The sequence below is a fragment of the Odontomachus brunneus genome, unplaced genomic scaffold (assembly GCF_010583005.1).
Source record: "Odontomachus brunneus isolate Ranch 3 - 2012 unplaced genomic scaffold, Obru_v1 Obru_scaffold_017, whole genome shotgun sequence".
NCBI lineage: Eukaryota > Metazoa > Arthropoda > Insecta > Hymenoptera > Formicidae > Odontomachus > Odontomachus brunneus.
In genome coordinates, this window is record NW_022639467.1 from 1574030 (window position 1) to 1592166 (window position 18137).

At 42.9% G+C, this 18137-nt stretch overlaps 1 protein-coding gene across 2 annotated transcripts in view; it reads right to left on the reverse strand.

Annotated features, from left to right (window-relative positions):
• Positions 1-13700, reverse strand: part of LOC116841695 (BAI1-associated protein 3) — a 124636-nt gene extending 110936 nt beyond the window's left edge. For both annotated transcript variants that reach the window (XM_032809963.1, XM_032809961.1), the window contains exon 1: positions 13426-13700. The gene's annotated coding sequence lies outside the window, so the exon portion shown is untranslated. The remainder of the gene's footprint in view (positions 1-13425) is intronic.
• Between the last annotated feature and the right edge of the window lie 4437 nt (positions 13701-18137).

An 18137-nucleotide genomic window follows, 5' to 3' on the forward strand; every position in this document is an offset into this window, starting at 1 on the left:
GGATATAAAAATGCATCGGTATTTTGATCGAAAATATCCGTTTGTTAATTTCTTATCGAATAATTTCTCTTAGTATATATTCAAAATCGCGACTCATTATCGCTGCTCTTATCGCCAATAATGACCACGTGACCTCCCTTGATTCGCAGTAGTACAACTCGATATTCGAGTCGACGCGCGACCCGCTTCCCGCCGAATAATAGCCGACACGAACGCGCGACCGAGATTGTTATTTCGTAAAAATAGATATATACGACGCGGATTCCGCGGGCGGCCACTATCGCAATCGTAGTAAAGTATCCTCGTGCGAGAGGTCTTCTAAATCTGGTGTCTGTGCTTTCGTATCATCGCGTCTTGTTCTCTCTTTCGCTCTCTCTCTCTCTCTCTCTCTCTCTCTCTCTCTCTCTCTCTCTCTCTCTCTCTCTCATTCTCACAATAACAAAATCTCCCATCTGGTCAATAATTCCTGATATGTAAACTGACAAACCGGCAGCCACCTCTTTCTCCTCTTCGATATCCCTGACGGGTTGGTTTGAGCAAAGAAACAGCTATATTAATTCAGCTAACGTAATATTCGCGAGTTAATTGCGCATAAATGCGCTTGCGTCGAACGGCCGCGCACACGTGAACGTGCGCCGCGATCGATTATTTATTTCCGCGGGGCTACGCGCGCGCGATTGTTAATCGCAATTCCTCCCTCCCCTCCTTTGCGCGCGCGCCAAGAGTGACGTCTCTTCGGGCGATTTACGCGGAGGAAAAGCAGGCGAAAGGCAGAACGCGATTAATTCGCGAAATGCACGCCCGAGCCGTTCTCGTCGACATGCGACAGAGCGAAGCGCCCTCGGAACGCGAACGCTTTCAATTTGCCTGCCGCGTGAAACCTCGCATCGTATTCCGGCGTGTCGGCGCATCGTACACTCCGTGGAAGAAACGCGAGAACGGCGGGTGATAAATCGCGCCAGTAGTCGGAGTCAACGTATAATCGGACAGTTATTGCGCGAAAAGAGCGATCCGGCAAACTGCGCTCGCCCGCCCGCCCGTTCTTTCACGAATTAACGTCCCATTTTCGCTCCATTATATCCGGTAAGAGCTTTCGCACGCAAATCGCCATAACCGTAGACGTGAGACATGAACTTTAGCTGAGAAACCAGTCAGGATATTGCTATAGTTTCGTGTACTCTAGAAGAAGATAGAACTGCCAGTAAATTTGGTCGTATGCAGAAGTAACTGGGATTCTCTCGTCTGGCTGAAATCCTAGTTACTCGATCTGAATTCTACACAGATAAAAGTGATATTCTATACTGCTGGAAAAAAACAATTGTTCAGCTTACTTTTTTCTTTTAAGTAATAGTTGTCTTCAACAAAGGATACTTTCCTGATAATAGTCTTAAAGTGTCCTCTTTCAAATTTTAGAAATTTTAGAAATACAGTCTCTTTGAAATATACCCATCAAATTTTATTAGGAAAGTTCATTATCATTATACTCAAAAGAAGAATTTAGTTTTCTTCTTTTAAAGGACCGTAGTTATGTAATAATGAACCAACTTACAAAATTATAATTTTTTGTTTTTTGTTAACAATAGGTAGTCTCTATACGTATGTCTACACGTTTATATATATTACTTACACGGTTCATAGTTCACCGTAATTCGTTTACGAAATTATACTGATCCACGGGACACGATCGTTTTTAATTCACACCTGCGACATGTTCTGCCTGCAGCCTCGTCATGCCGCATGATGAGAAGGGGTGAGAGGAGGAAGGGAAAGTCGACGAGCCGCGACGACGACGATACTTAATTTAACGCGATTAAAAATATATAGAGCGCTTCGCTCGAATTTTGCTTAATCACGTTATGCGTTCCGCCCCAGCTAAATAATTTAATTCAATCGTAAATTTTACGTTCGCGTGTTATTTAATTGGATGTGTAATCCGATAAAATTAAATACGGCGAACAATATACCCTCGTGAGACTTGTTTCCATTTCCACATGCAATATTAAAAACGTCGTCAAGCGCGAATATTACGACACACACGACTTCTTCCTCGCATCTTTGCGAAAGTTGCCTTCGTTGCCATTGTTAATTCTATTTTTTTGACGCGAGTAGACGTGCACACCGCGGTGGGGAAAAGAACGTCACAACCATGGGGGGTATACACAATCATGAAGCGAAATTACATTTTCTAATTAAATCCTACGTGCTCTCTAAAGTACAATCGCGGAGAGAGGGAGGTATATTCTCTATTAAAAAAGTATACTTATAATTGGTGGTTCAGTTATAAGTATAATGAGAGTAAAATCTCGCCGAAGGGATCAGTTAATAGCAATGGCTATCCCGTTTATTGATGCACTTTGCCAACGCGGACAATGTCATTGCACGCAGGGTGGACTCCATTAATTCCATCGTCACAAACGCTAACAGTTGAGAATTTAATATAGGATATAAAAAATTTGCGTGTTACAAATTTTGCAATAATATTTTACCTCCACGGGGGTCGAAATCAGTGAGATGTAAAATGTAGCAGTAAAGTAGGAGTATTTTCGCGGAAAATCAATAAATATTCACTGATTATCGCGGTGAAATGCTCCTTTTACTGATTCAATCAGAAATATTTTTATTGATTCACTTTGGAGAGAGTATGCAACGAGGAGACATTTAAAACGACGGAATTACTACCAGCGGAATTAAACCGCAAGAAATGGCACGTGCGCGCCGTGGATATTCAAATTGTTCAAGCGCAAAGGGAAAAACTTGAAAAGGAAAGTCTCATTAGTAGGCTGGGAAACGTAATGGCACACAGTGGGTTCAAATGAAATTTCATGTTTTAGAAAAAGATCTCAAAATGTGAATAGATTTCCTTTAGATTTAGATTAGATACTTTTTTCTTAATAAAAATAAAATTTCTAAAAATAAAATTTCGAACAACTTTGTCAAGCCAGATTCTTTTCTTTTGCTTTCCTCCTCCTAGATTAGACATAAAAAAATCAAGTGTCGTATTTTTTTTCAAACGGTTCTGATAGATGCAAAAGCTCAAAAATTTGTTATTTCAAGAACAATAAATTAATAAAAATCTGTAAGCGTAATAGCAGTATTTTAATTTTACTTGATTCAATAGTTGTTATTTATTAACATTAATTACTATTTTAATTAATTCCGTTAGTCAAGTTAAGATAAGACTTAAATTTGTATGATGTGAATTTGTATGATTTTTTACATGTCTATAATCAGGATTTGAGTATTTAATCTCAATATCAATATTTATGTGCCTGATGTTAAAATTAAATGAGATATGAAATGAGTTATCTGCTGTTTGGTAGAAAAAAATTTCGAAATCTATCCTCTTTATGTCTGATTTAGAAAAACGAAAGCAAAAAACTGACTCGACAAAGTTGTTCTAAATTTCATGAGCTTTCATTAAAAAAGAAAAAAAGAGAATCGGTTCAAGTTTCAAAGCTGTAGCCTTTTTTAAAATCTCATTTGGTTCCACTGTACAACGCTGGAAACGAATAAAAGTCATAGTTCAGGGTGAAAAATCAGTCACATCCTCGATTTTTCGCGATATATCGCGGCCGGCGTTTTATATTAAAACCATTGGAGATAGTTTTCCAGAAGCCCTTACGACCGTCAAGAAACCGATGGAAATTAACCAATTCTCGGGGTGCGAATGCAAATAAAAAAAAAAAAAAGAAAGAGGGAAAGAGAACAATAGGAAGAAAAAGGAGAATCAAACGTATCGAACAAAGAAAGCCGCGAGACTCAGCGACGCCCTCGCGAGAACGGAACGTATCAATTCTGCTTCAATTAAGCGTCGAGATTAATTACGCGCGATACGCGTGAATGGAATTTATGCATTATTCATTCGGTCGCGTTCACGGCGCGACGTGGTCGTATCGGGACACTTTTATTAGAGCGAATCGTTCTTCGCGCGGATTTCAGTTTCATGCGACGGTCTTGTCCGCTTGAATTCTCAGGTGAATCTTCCAATGCGAATTATTGGACGTTTGTTTCCCCAGACCGGATTCATTGGATTAATTAAGGGATGGGCTTTGAATGTTTACAACCTGTCTCTTTCTATAAATATATGGTCGTGAATATTCAAAAATTTTCTAAAAAATTTTAGAAATCACGTTTGAAATTTTTATACTGTGAGAGAATAATAATGTTTGACGCACATACATATACACACACACAGTATATACAGAATTAACGCACGTGATCGATCTTTTCTAGGCTGTTTTATACGCGGTGAATTTGCCTTTCACGTCAAACCGATCCTTTATTGAAATTATTATCAATGCTATTAATATTCATTCTTAATCTTATAAGTAAACCTACTCAAAAGTTATACTCCGATTTCTTTCTAATTTGGCACAAATGTACAACAAATATTTAGGTCAATTTTTTCATTTTGACCCACTTTGAGTTTCACAGGCAGTTTATAACTTTTTAATGTTCTCACTCCTATCATCAACAAGTACAACAAAAATACATAAGAAATAAAATTGAATACAAGATATAATTAAATAATTTTGATAAGATTGATACAGCTGAGATATAAACCATTCTAAATTTCTTTAGCCGAAATTCCAACCGAAATATTTTAAATCTGTGCTAAATTAGTTAAAAATCTCGGCCAAACCGAGAAATTATTTGTATAAATAATTTTTTTTCAACTTTTTACATGTTTTGTTTAAACATTTTATTATTTATACAAATAATTTGACACCTTTGACCAAAATCAGGGAGAAATAAGATGGAGCAGTAAAGTAGTAATGTCTTCATTGAAAATCAATGAATATTCACTAATCATCGATAAATTAATCTTTTTACTGACATAATTAGAAATATTTTTACTGATTCACTTTAAGAGAGTAGCAGAGTCTGTTCACATAATCACATCACCTAAAATTTCTTAAAAAACTTCGATTTTTATGTAATTATCGTTGGTCGAAGTAACTGCAAAAATGAAGGGTCTTACGATGAAGAGTATTAAGAGTAACAAGAAACGAGAAAAGAACCTATATGCTAGGTTTTCGCTCGCAAAATGTTATCGGCTTTTCCCGATTCCGTTTTCTTTGTTTGCGTGGTCGTTATTCTACTCGAAAGTTTCAAGGAGGAAGCATGTTGACTGTAACGGACAAGCTGCGAAAAAGTAAATTCATCATGGAGAACACGACGTTGCGAAGAAGGAACCAACGGAGCGTGCCTGAACTCTATGTAGTCGTCCGCTTAATTCTAACGCCCATTCACCACGCGAGTCGTTAACTCGTAATAATTCTTTCACGACTTACCGTTACGCGTATTATCGGAGCCACAAATCTCACATGACATCCGAATTTGCGGTCGCGAGAGCCGGTCACGGCATGTATCTCTTAATTACTCGAAAGGACAGCGAAAGCGTCGTCTGACTATATGATTGACGTATCCCGTCAATCAGACATTCGTATATATCTAATGTATGTAACTCGTATGTGAAATTAGTCGACAAAACATCTGCATCATGTCGTTATTCGTGAGAATATTGAGATATTTCCGATGTATGAAAGTCCTATAAATATTTAAAATCATTTTAAATTCACAACTAAAGTACGGCGCACTTGTGAATTCTTATAAAATGCGATCTACATTCCAAAAAGGATACGTTCAGAGAGAGAAAATTAAAAATAATTATAATAGATAAGAAAAATATCCTCGAAAAATATCATTGAGAGCGGTGCAGTTGAAAGAACCTGTGACTAATTAGTCGAAAATATATCTTAGTGTTAGGCATTAAATATATGACGGTGCTCTCGTGAATTTTCATAAAATGTAATTTGCATCCCGGAAAGGAAAGATAGAAAGAGAGAGAGAGAGAGAGAATCGTGAACTCAAAGAATTTCTCGTGCGCTGCATAACAAAGATGTTCGAAATACGTATAGCAAATAAAGAACTTTTCTATATTTGCACATCTTATTCGCAACAATCTTGCGCGAGGAAGAGAAATACTACGTTAGGTATTATGCGCTTTTGCTGAACGTATTAATACGCAAGTAAGAGCGATGCGACTGCGGGAGAAATTTACTCGCGATATTTTCCGCTTATTGGCATGGAACGATGCCTCGAAAACGACGAGCGCGCAACCATTTTCGCTCGGCTATTGTGCACTGACAACGGTGGAGCAATATTGTTTGAACGCTCGGCTCATTTGTGCACCCCAAATAGCGAGCTCCTCGAATAATCGAATAGACGAGAATCCATCGTGTTCCGCAGGTGCAATCCGGCCGCACTGCGAACTGACTTCTGCCGATAGCCGCACCTGGCGTGGAATTCATCGTCAATCACGGATGTCAACGGCGTACGAGTCAATCGACGCGAATAACGAACGCGGTTTGTCCGTGTCTCCGACTGTATTCGCCCGCTTCCACACATCCACCCATATATTCGTGCATCCACTCCTCCTCTGCTTTCTCCCTTCGCTAGTACAGTATACACGTGTGTGTGCGTGCGTGCGTGCTTGCGACGACGACCACGATTATTATAATTATTGGCGTATCATTAATGTATCGGCAGGAACGCCGTGTGTCTATACGCGGCGGATTCACGCCGCAATCCCTCGGCGTCGCCGAGCAGCCTGTTAATTACATTAATTAATTTAACCAGATATTCGCCGCACGCGCATGCTTTAAATATGCGATAATCCGGCGACCACGATAAGCCAGCCGACAGGCTTCGCTGCGCGGAACTTCGGTCCGTAATAAGCTTCGAAATGGGTCGTCTGAGAACCGATGATATAATTGGGTAGTACTTTATCGTCGGAGGAACGCGAGGTGTGAGCTTTCAACTCCCTCTCTACCCTCCACTAACACTGTTCTCTCTTCCTCGATCGACCGTCGATGTCGTCTGATGTCGATCTGTTCGTTTTGTTCGTCGCAGTGTTGTTTAATTAGTCATAGTTTGATACGTCGGTCGGTCGGGATGCATTTCATTCGCCGTAGATGAAATCATGATCCTCCTCAATATTCCACTTAATATCTATTTTGATTTTCTCAAACCTATATCGGCTTCTTTTGGTTCTACTTGATAACTCTATATAATTATTTTATATACTGTATAATTATATATTGTATACTTTATAATTATATTCTACAATATTTTTGATACGCTGAAGTCTACTTTGACCTCTTTTGATTCGATTTAATCCACAAAACTCAGCCCCAGATATTTGCCCAGAAATCTTTTTTTGGAATCTGCAAGTGGTGTTTCGTGTGTTTTCTGCCATTTAGAGACGCTAAGCAGTATTTCACAGTTTCCATGTATATTATAGTCCATCTTACTGGCAGTAAAAGTAGATCGAGACACATTTAATGAAATTTAATCACGCACGAAAATTTTACGATTGTCTAAAAGCATATTTGATATTTTATAGCTTTTTCATGAGTATAAAGTCAATTCTTCTCGTACAACGAAAAATGCACTTCTTCCTTCGAATGTATCTAAGATTAACGACAAAGTACACTGAATTTTGACAATCTGTCTTAATATCGATGCAATAACAGCATGAGTATTTGTCACGTCAGGGCGAGATACAGTTCCGTATTTTGGCGAGGTAGATTAGAAAAATCAAGAGCGACACGCGAATACGCCCGCGCAATAAACGACGCAAATCACCCGGTGCTCAAAGGCGTCGTATTAATTTCCCGGGACAGCAAAGCAGTTGGTGGAGGAACAAAACGATTCTCTACTAGAGAAACACTTCATCGACAGCGTCCTTGACGTCTAACAAGTCGCGCGCACGATTCCCTAAGGATCTTCCTCATGAGGAGGTTCTAAAACATTGCATTGTTATATCTGCTGCAAGTATTATCACGACACGAGCATTGTCTACGGTAGCGATATAATGACGACAAAATATTGGTGAAAATTAACGCGGCGAGATTTCCATGCTTTTTTTCTATGCAGGATGGGCCGCTCTTCTTCCTCTCGTTGCTTCCCATTATCCGACCATCGTGTTTGCAACATCGGAAACTCTCTCTCTTTCTCGCTTTTGCTCTTCGCCTTTTTCTCTTTTCCTCCCCGTTTCGTCGCAGACGACCATAATAGAGGCGGAGAAACGAGCCACTGTTTCAAGCGCGCCCCGTGTGCAGAATTGTTTTCGGTAAAAAGCTCGACGGAGAGAGACCGGAACCTGCGATTCTTTCGCGATACACGCACAGCGGCGCCCATTGTCCGCCATTACGTTATCCGAGAGGGCGACAGGCATTCCGTCGCAGATTCATAATGCACTTCACGCAAATTGACTTCAATCTCACGGTCCTCAAAGCGTCGACCGCGAGAGGCGCCGATAGAGCGTAGTTCCCGGCGGAATTCGAGCTGGACTTGAACGGAAATTCAGAGACGGAAATTCAGAGGAGAGGAAGAGGAAGAGAGATCGCCAATTGCGACACAACCAGTCAGAGAGTAGTTCTCGATCATAGTTTTCAAATTTCCTAATTTAAATTCGCCAAGAGAGGCGAAAGCTGTCACCACCACCACCACCACCACCACCACCACCACCACCATCACCAGCATCAGCAGCGTGAAAGTTACAGAGATTAGTTTGGTGGCTGAGATAAACCGTAGGGACGACTACGGGCTGACCAAAGCGCAGCGATTACCATTTTCGCGCTCTCGCGCGGCATTAGCACGCTGTGCCGACGTAATATACATATTCAATGGTGTGTGCGAATCTGGACACGCACGTCATAAGCCGCGAAGAGGAACTTTGGTGATGCAATCAGTTGGAAATTATAGCGCGCAATCGCAATAATATTGAAAGCTCGCCGACAAATGTCAAACATCTCACGAAACGGCCGAAACCACACGGAGTTCGACGCTTTGGTGCGCGTGGAATATTATGCAACTGCCTGCACGAAACATGGCGTACGTGACGTACGGGGCTACCTGAATAAGTTGGCAAGATCGATTATTTCTGTTGTTCTTCAACAGATTTCGGAATCAAGCAAACAGAAATTTCAAAGTCATCTTTGCGATATTTATAAAACCTTGCTCGCTTAATTCTGTAACTTGTTAGAGAAGAGCAGAAATAATGCGGTTTTGCCAACTTACCCCATTAGTCAACTAGTCCCGGTCGTTCCTATTCTATGCGGGATGTTTATCACAGTTGCGATATGCAACGATTTTCAGTTCTTTATTGAAAAAGAATAGTCAAGCAAGAATTTCACAATGCGACTAATTACAATAGCAAAGAACACGTACGTGTCACGTAGCGTAGGTATATGTTTATAACATATTATTTGGGGGATTGCATATATATACAATCTCAAATAATACATCATTCTTCTTCGCAAACTTCCTATATCACCGTTTACGAACTCACTCGATTTACCCAGGGCCGGATTTTATGTTACGGCGAAGAAAACATCTCAATCACCGAGCCGTCGGAAATATCTCGGCGTGACAAGAAGGGGTTGCGCCGCGCGTGTTCCTCTCACGAACTTGGTTTACCGACACCCGTCCCAGATGGGACGTAAATCAAACACCCGTTTCCCCGAAGAACAAACGCAAATAAAGATTGGCAACAAGCACTCCGGAGTGAAGTTATGGTCGGTCGAGTTGAATCCGCGTTCGATCCCGATTCGAATTTATCGTCTGTTTCTGCGCTCTTCTTTTTCTTTTTCTTGGTTCCCCCTTCCCTCCTCTTTCTCCTCGGTTTTCCTCTTATTCACCGACGACGCTGCGCGGAAATTCAACGAGCAAGTTTTCGAGGCACCGAGAATGCCGGGTCGGACGGGGTGTGTTTCACTTATTCGGATCGAACGCCGGGAAATCCCTTTCCGCGGGAGCGTCCATCAGTTTTCCGCTGTGCTTTAGCCGGCGATGATGGATTCCTCCAATATCGGCTTCGGGAGTTTTCGCAGGTTCTCGCTTGATAATCATCCACCGCCTCCAGCCGCTGGCTACTTTGTAATTTATTTGTGCATTGTATACGCCGCGATGTATCGACAGGTGAAAGAGAGAAAGAGATGAGAAGACTGTTGGACGCAACCATCAAATGTTCAAGGCGAAATCTGAACTTCCTAAAAACTTGTATTCCAGGTTACTTAGATATTATTTGAATAAAGTAGAAACCTTTCTCTAGTTGTTCATTTATAGACTCGAGCTCTTAATGCAGTTCTAATTCTTAACCGACTTCAAAATAGGTTCTCATTTTACTCTGTATGTAGACTTGTTTATTGGTATGTTCTCTTATACACATAATTCGAGAACTATTATAAATATTGTGATAAAATATTTTGCGACTTGTTCAGTATGTTATCTACATAGTTCTTAAATTAGTATTATCCGACTTTGTCCGGGTAAGCTGGAAATTTTATTATTTTCTTTGAGAACATCCAAAAATACAGAACAAGACTTTTATTTTTAATTGACTTCAGGCGAGCGAACTTTTAGCAAATAATTAACAAGTACGAAACAAAAACTCTTTTAACAAAAATAAAACCCCTAAATAGGTCTAAAAAGTATAAAACACAATTTTAGCTCAATTTTTCTATGTACTTAAAATTCTATTCTAATATTCTAATAATAACGATATTAAAAGTCGATGTGAAAGAGACAAATTAGATAGGTATACAATTGTAGAAAAATAAATGATACAAGAAAGGGGTGATTGTTGACTCAATCTGTCAGATTTTCGCTCTGATTTCTATCATTAGAATATTAGAACAGAATTCTAAATTCTCGTAGGAATATTGAGTAAAAATTATTTTATGCTTTTAGGGCTTTTAAGATTCTTGAAAGCGGTTTAGTTTTCTTTGAAAAGTTTTCTTGGTTATTTATATATAGACTCCAGTCTTTAACACGATCTCAGTTTTTACGTAAGCGCTTGCAATTTTGCAAACCAATATCTCAAAGTTAAGGCGATTAACGTATTTTGCTCTTGTGGTTCAGTTTTTAATATCTAGTTGGGTGAAATAATAAATTTGCCTCGTCGGAGATACAAGCGTGCGTTCGCCAGATCGCTTCGAGCGCATTCCCAGCGAAATACATTCCCCCTAAGGGATCTGCTTGTGACTTCGCAAGCAAATCCGTACGCGACTAAATCCGAACTGCGGAATTATATCTCCCATTAGACGCGTCTTCATCCCCGGAGTTTTTTTCATGCATCTATAGCCCCATTTGGTTTCCCGCTCGCTGGTCAGACGCGCAAAGGAATCCCGCAGCGAGACCTCCTTGAATCACGTCGGTCAGAGAAATGGATCTTTGCAATCTAACGGATGTCTCCAATCCTACGAAAGCGTTTCCGTCGCGGGTAAGCAAGCAATGCCGATCGATGCGGAAGAGAAGACCGTGAGAGGCGGGCGGAAGGGACAGAGGTGCGCTATTTTGCACCCCGAAACGACGCGCACACACACGGCGACATCCTGCTCAGCCGGGAATGATTACTCGTTTCGACTGTCATTTAATTAACGGACGCAACACGGCTCCGCGCTTTTAACAAAGACTATGCGCGCTATTGATTAATTTCAATCCCGCGCTCCCGCGTGTGGTGGCCCTTTGAAAACGAGTTAATAACTTTAACAGGCTCGCACAGGTCCAGCCCATAACAAACTCAATATATCTGTCGATTTATATTACGGCTGCCGGTAATTTCTGTCTATCGAGGTCAGATGCCCGGAGGAGAGAGGAGACAGATAAATAGATAGATAGATAGGGATAGATAGATAGATAGATAAACATATATATATATATATATATATATATATATATATATATATATATATATGTAAAGAGAAAGAGAGAGAGAAAGAGTGTGTATTAATGTTGATTAGGTTTTCCGCCAATATATCGGTTATCTTATCAACGGTGACACCTTTAGTGCTTGGCAAACGCTTTATCAATTCCGCCGCATCGAGGGACCGACGGAAAGTAAACTTGCTGAGAGTGCAAGATGCAACACCCCAGCGTAAAATAATACCCCAGAAAATAATTGTGACTTTAGAAATTGTTATTTCAATAAATATATACTATCGATAGATCGTGGCTAGTAAGACGTGGGCTGCTGTCAATCATGGCATGTGAGGATTCATCGTCATCAAGGACTTAAACCATGGAACTTCGCTAGTAACTGTAATCAGTTATTATTCTCCGTTTAGCGACTCCTTTGCAAATCCCGAAGGAGAGAAAGAGAGGGAGAGAGAAAGAAATTTCCTCCAACTGACAGCGCTCTCATGTGACATGTCAGCGTTTTATTAAATAAATGTTACTTAATTGCGAGACCCACGGGCGAGGTGTCACACGATTATCGTTTCCGCCCGTGTTACATCTCGGCACTCCCAGTTATCAGGAAACATTGGCCGTCCATCGACCCGCGAGCGACAATTCACGTAGGGTGATAATTTGCGACATGTCCGACAGTACGCTGACCCTCACCACTCGCTCTGTACCGTATGACTGAATACGTGTCTCTTCGAGATAGGGCTTGCATTGAGGTGGTTGTCAACTGTCACATTTAACTAGAGAAACTAGCGTTGTCGCAATATACACAAGCTACATTAGTTTTTGTCATACGCACAGGCAGGGAGGTCGCCCGTATGAAGAGGCAACGAAGGTTATCGTCGTCGGAAAAGGCGCAGCTGTCGTGCCTCGTGATTTTCCTTTATCACTGTGTCAACCTTACATGAACGATATACGTCTCGTCTCGCGAGACGATATTTGTCTCGTTCGAGAACGTCTTCGCATAACTGGTTACATCGAAACGACGAGCTCAATCGCGATTTTTGTCGCGTTTGCTCGGCTTCATTAACAAAATCGCATAGGCGTTCTCCGTTAAGCGGTGAAACCAACGAATAACGTGTCAGCTATAGGTAGAGCGCGCGTATTGACAACTGCCAAAAATTGTCTCGTCGTTTTTATCGAAATTCTCAGTTGGAAGAGACACCACGACGTGTTTATAACAGCGAATAGCGACAACAAAAGTGACAACACTGATAATGCGCTCGCGTGTTGCCCAGCTCCCAAAAGTGCTCCCATCAATTACGTTAATCCCCGCAAATTCGGAGAAATACACGACAGCAAACGGAGAGTGGAAAAGTGCGATTGGTAATTGAGTTCGAGGTCGATCGCGATCGTAGGAATCGTCAGATGTCGGTTTCGTCCCGGGCAAACTTCCAATCCGATTTACCACTCGCGCGATCGAGCTGGCGCCGAAACAAACCGCGAAGCGGGCGATTGAAACAACCGTCAGCAAATTGGCCGAGTCTCTAACGGTGTGATTAACGCGCGAGTAGCACGAACCAGAGGCGCGCGGCCGCGCGCGCCTCTCGAATTCCGAACGGAATCCTTGCCACCGTGGTTCCAGCCGGAGACCGGAAGCGACCACGACAATTCACTGGTGACCCAGTTTTCCCGCGCGTCAGGACCGAACTTAGACTCTGATTTACTCACCGTCCAGTTGACGCTTTGGCGATGGCCGAGTGGAATGCGACGATCTCTCTTGGTCGAGGCAAAGCCCGTCGTCCCTAGCGAATCGAGTCACGATGTAACGCCCTTCGGACGTCACGACGTACGCACGCGACGTACACCACGCGCGCGCGATCTACGGTCCTTTCCGGCGTGCTCGCGGATCGCGACAGAGAGCCACAGGCGATCAAGCGCGCGCTCGTTCGAGAGTCGAAGTGGGATAGCCACTTGTAGCGCCGGCGGATGACCGGGCGCGTAAACCAGACTGGCGGGTTGGCAAACAGGTGAGAGATGCCGTCGCGTGCTTCTCTCTCTCTCCCTCTTCCTCCCTCCCTCTCTCTTGCTTCATCCCTCTCTCTCTCCCCCGTAGCTGTTCGCGTCCCTCTTCTTCCACTTTCACCAGTTACACCCTCTCTTTCATCCCTGCGCGTTTCACTCCTAGCCAGGTGCTTCCCCTCCTCGTTCATCATCCCTCTCTTTCTTTCTCTCTCTCTCCCCTCCTCTCTCTTTCCTTTTTTCTCTCTCTCTCTCTTGTTTGGAATCCCAGCTGTGTCTATCTCGTTTCGATTTCCGTCACATATTTTTCTTTGCAGTCTTCTATAAAGAGGGTGAGAGAGAAAGATTTCTTCGTTGATCCTCTGATTCTCGCTCTCTTTTTCCATTATATCAGTACACCGACTCGCTGTCTCCTTCTGTTTATCGTCTCCACATACATCTTCTATTTTCTCGACTATCTCTCTTTTTCTCGAAACACCCCGCTTTCTTCCTCTCTTTCTCTCTCTAGCTCCCTCTCTCCTTCTCTTTTTCTCTTTTCCTCTTCCCCTACATCCTCCCAGCGATCTCTATCCCACCAGAAGCACCACCACGTCACGTGTCTCCGTCTCTCTCCCGGATTCACCCTCTCTGTCAGTCGACACCCTCTCGCTTCCATCTTCGCGTTCACCCTCCCGTTTTTTTCCAACACGACATCTCCTTCCACTCTACCATATCTTACCTCCCAGCTCCTCTCTTCTTCCTCCTCTCTCTTCCTTCAGTGTCCCTCTGACCGTTCCACCCTCTTCAGTGACTCCCACCCGGCTCTGTTCCTCGATGCCACCCTTCCTACGAGGTTCGTGGCGCGCTCCCTACCCCCCATAGGGGGCACAACCGGAGGTACTTGCGTGCGCAGCACGTCCATCGATCTATTTCAGCTCACCTACGCTCCTGCTAGACCGGGCCTATACTGTACCTGCTGACGCTTCCCTGCCTGCGCGCGTACGGGTGCGTTCACACCGCCGCGGTGGCGGAAGCTGCGAGAGAGGGGTGCTGGGGAGGCGGCAGGGGAGTCTCCCGCGCGAACGAAACTTCCATGAGAAACCCAGAGACCTGAATTCGATTCTGTGTTACTAAGATCGAGAGAATTTCAAGCGACATCGTGCGCCATCCTATCAATTCGCGGGTCGAGCGGATGCTCGCCGGGACCGAATAATCAGATTAATCACCGGCGGTCCGATCGTTTACTCCGCGCGTTATCCGCGCTTACTCGCTCGACGTTAAGTAATTAACTCGCTGTTGGGCAACTTTGGCCGCGCGGCACGCACGCTCCAGCTTCTCTCTCGTTGGAAAAACGAGTACTTTCGGAATTACGTAGTGACCATGAGGGAGCTTAGCGAGTCTGTTGTCGAGTTGGTAGCGAGCGTCCTCCGAAGCTACCGTCCTTTCAGAGGCCACATGAAAGCCGCTCGCTCGACTCGTTAATATCGCATAATCTCTTTTTGCGTATATTAATGGTCTTTGTATGTACCGTAATATCAGATCTTCATTATCCGAAATTTTATTTCGAAAGGGACGTCCTGCATAGGACGTTCACGGAACTCGATTCTCGCCCGTCAACGGCGTGTTCTACGGAGAATTTGGGGCAGCGATTTTTCCAGCGGAACACGGATCGAAGGGAATCCATCCTGATGGAATTAACGTCCAAGGTCCCGTAAAACCTCCATCCGTTAAAACACATCGTCGTATTACTTCACCGCAAAAAGCGAACCGACATCAGGGACGAGTCGAAAATCACGCCTTGAAAAGTCGTTATGCTCTCACGCGAATTTATCTCTCGCACGGAAGCTTCGCTTGGCTTCTCGCGAGTGGCTCGATAGTGAAATGACGTGTGTCACGTTGTCCGTGATAACGCATGTCCGATATAAACACATACGTACCCACATGCGCACACTTTTACACATACACACGCGCGTATTACGGCAGCGCGGAAAAATGATTGTCAGCCGCATAATATCCGACAACGCAGTTGCCTAATAGGCAGTCGAGGGGAATATTTGCGTTACGTTGGAGCTTTTCATTTCGTGGTATCGGCATTATCGCGATATTCGTGGCAGGATCCGCGCGGAGCACAGACGGCACGATAATCGCGTTAGCACCACATGTGGAATGTGATTTCGGTTTAATACCGAAGCTGTCTATTGCAAGGGGCTCTGGCGCGACCTACACTCCACTCGCGTGATTGTAATTTCCATGGGAATTGCTCGTCGGCGTAAATGTCGTCGCTGTACTTCAAACAGTTATTCGCGCCGGTCACGCATTACAGTGCTCGGCTTTATCTTGAGCGCGCAAGTATATCTTCATGATTAACGTCAGTTTCAGATACGTCTTATCCCGTTTCTCTCTCTCTCTCTCTCTCTCTCTCTCTCTCTCTCTCTTTCTCGGTTTATCCGCGCGAAAATCGAAATAACACGCGCGAAGATAAAGAGACGCGGCGCGAATAACGCGACAAATCGTGACGAAACGGTGCTGACGCAAACGCTCGCCATGGCCGAATTTAAAATTCGTCACGTAAGATGTAAAAGTCAAATGCAAAAGAAGGCAGAAGGAAAAGTTGCAAAAATATGATTTCTCCTTTCGCGATTTTGTCCTTGCAACCACGGAGACGCGAGCGTTTCGCGAAAGACGTATTCCTGCTTATCCGCGTCATCGAGAATCGCGCCGGCCGAAATCGATGTGTCTCGTAACTTGACCTCCATGGATTTATCATAGATTCACTTGCCGCGGAGATTTATGGAGTCATAGATCTGCGGATAAGCTGCGAATTCACGAACGTACAAATGGACTGACCGAACGCACGCCGACAGTTTTTTGACGAGTGACTCGTATTTGAGAAGCCACATACAAACACACACGAGCGCGCGCACATACACACATAGACACGCGAAATCGACGGATGGGACCGTATTTTTTTTTCCTTTTATTGTTTTGTCGAGATTTGGCTTGACCCGTGAGATATTTCGTCGATTCTGCCGCGGCTTTTGTGGCACGGTATTAAACGTTGGGGTGATTTGGTCGGACATGAAAACGTACAATAGGAGGAATCTCGACCAATAAAATTGTTTTCTCTTTTAGTACAAAACACGGGGCGATTTCGAGGCAACGAACGTGATTTGACTTGAAAATTATTCTTGATTCGCGCGCGATCGATGCACGAGCGAGCTGCGGCCTACTTGATAAACTCAATGACTAATAAGGGACCTGCACCGTTAAAACGTCGTCTTTTTGCACGTAAAAAGAGTCCGTCGTTCGTTGAGAACGAGTTCGTTAGCGGCCGGCTTCGTACGATAAACCGATAAGATAAAGTCTGCGTGTGTCACCGTATATTTAACCTATTGATTAATGTTGCTTCAAGCGAAAATTAAATATGTAGACTAAACTGTAGTTTAAGATTTGTATCAAGCTTAAATTAAATTTTAAATTCGAACACGTTACGGGCAACTACGTATAATATATAAATCAGATGTGTTCAAAGGACTGGAATTTGTTCCAGTGTTTAGGTTGCAAAAATAAGATTACAGTTTGATCCCCAACTCTTTCTCAGGGATCTTCCATTGTCAACAAACAAACAAAATTTGCATAAACTTGGCGCGATGACTTTTATCATCAGCAGTCAATGCGACTTATATCTGAGCATGCACTACGTAGTATGGCTCTTAGCGAGCATGTTCAAATTCAACACTCACCATTGCACGTCGATGTCCAACGACGTCCAGCTGTCCAGATCTACGTCTGTCCAACGTCCAAGCCTTCTTGGCATCCAGTTTTGGTGGCGTCCAGGCGTAGTCCCACGTCGATTGCACTTCATTCACTTAACTGCTCTTGACATAATACTTCGCGGCGTTTAATGATCGAACGGAAAGCAGGCGACAAATTAGAACGCTATAAGAATATACTCGCGAGTCGCGAAACGTACGCAAAAAGAATCGTGACCGAAGAATACAACGCTTTTATATTTTAATGTTGTACTCTATTGTTACCTATATACTTTAATGCCATTATTATGATTTAATTAATAATAATTAAATCCGAGTTGTTGTTTACTCTGACAGTTTATTGCGAGCCGCTATCATCGCGATATGTATTTTGACGGTTTGAGTGTTCATACACAAGGAAAACTGTTATCAAACAATAGAAAAATATGAACTTTCGACAAGGTAATGAGAATAAAGACATCTCGCGTGGACGATTACGCTTTGTCGATAAATGAATTTCATGTTTCGTGTGAATTTCAATTTTCGAAAGAAACAACGAATAGCGGTAACTTCGGTTGAAATGACCGAATTATAACTGGGAAGATTTTAAGAAATTAATTACAGTATCTATCGAAAAATTTATCGAAATAATTTAGTGAAATATACAATCGTTAATCTCGCATGTGGTGG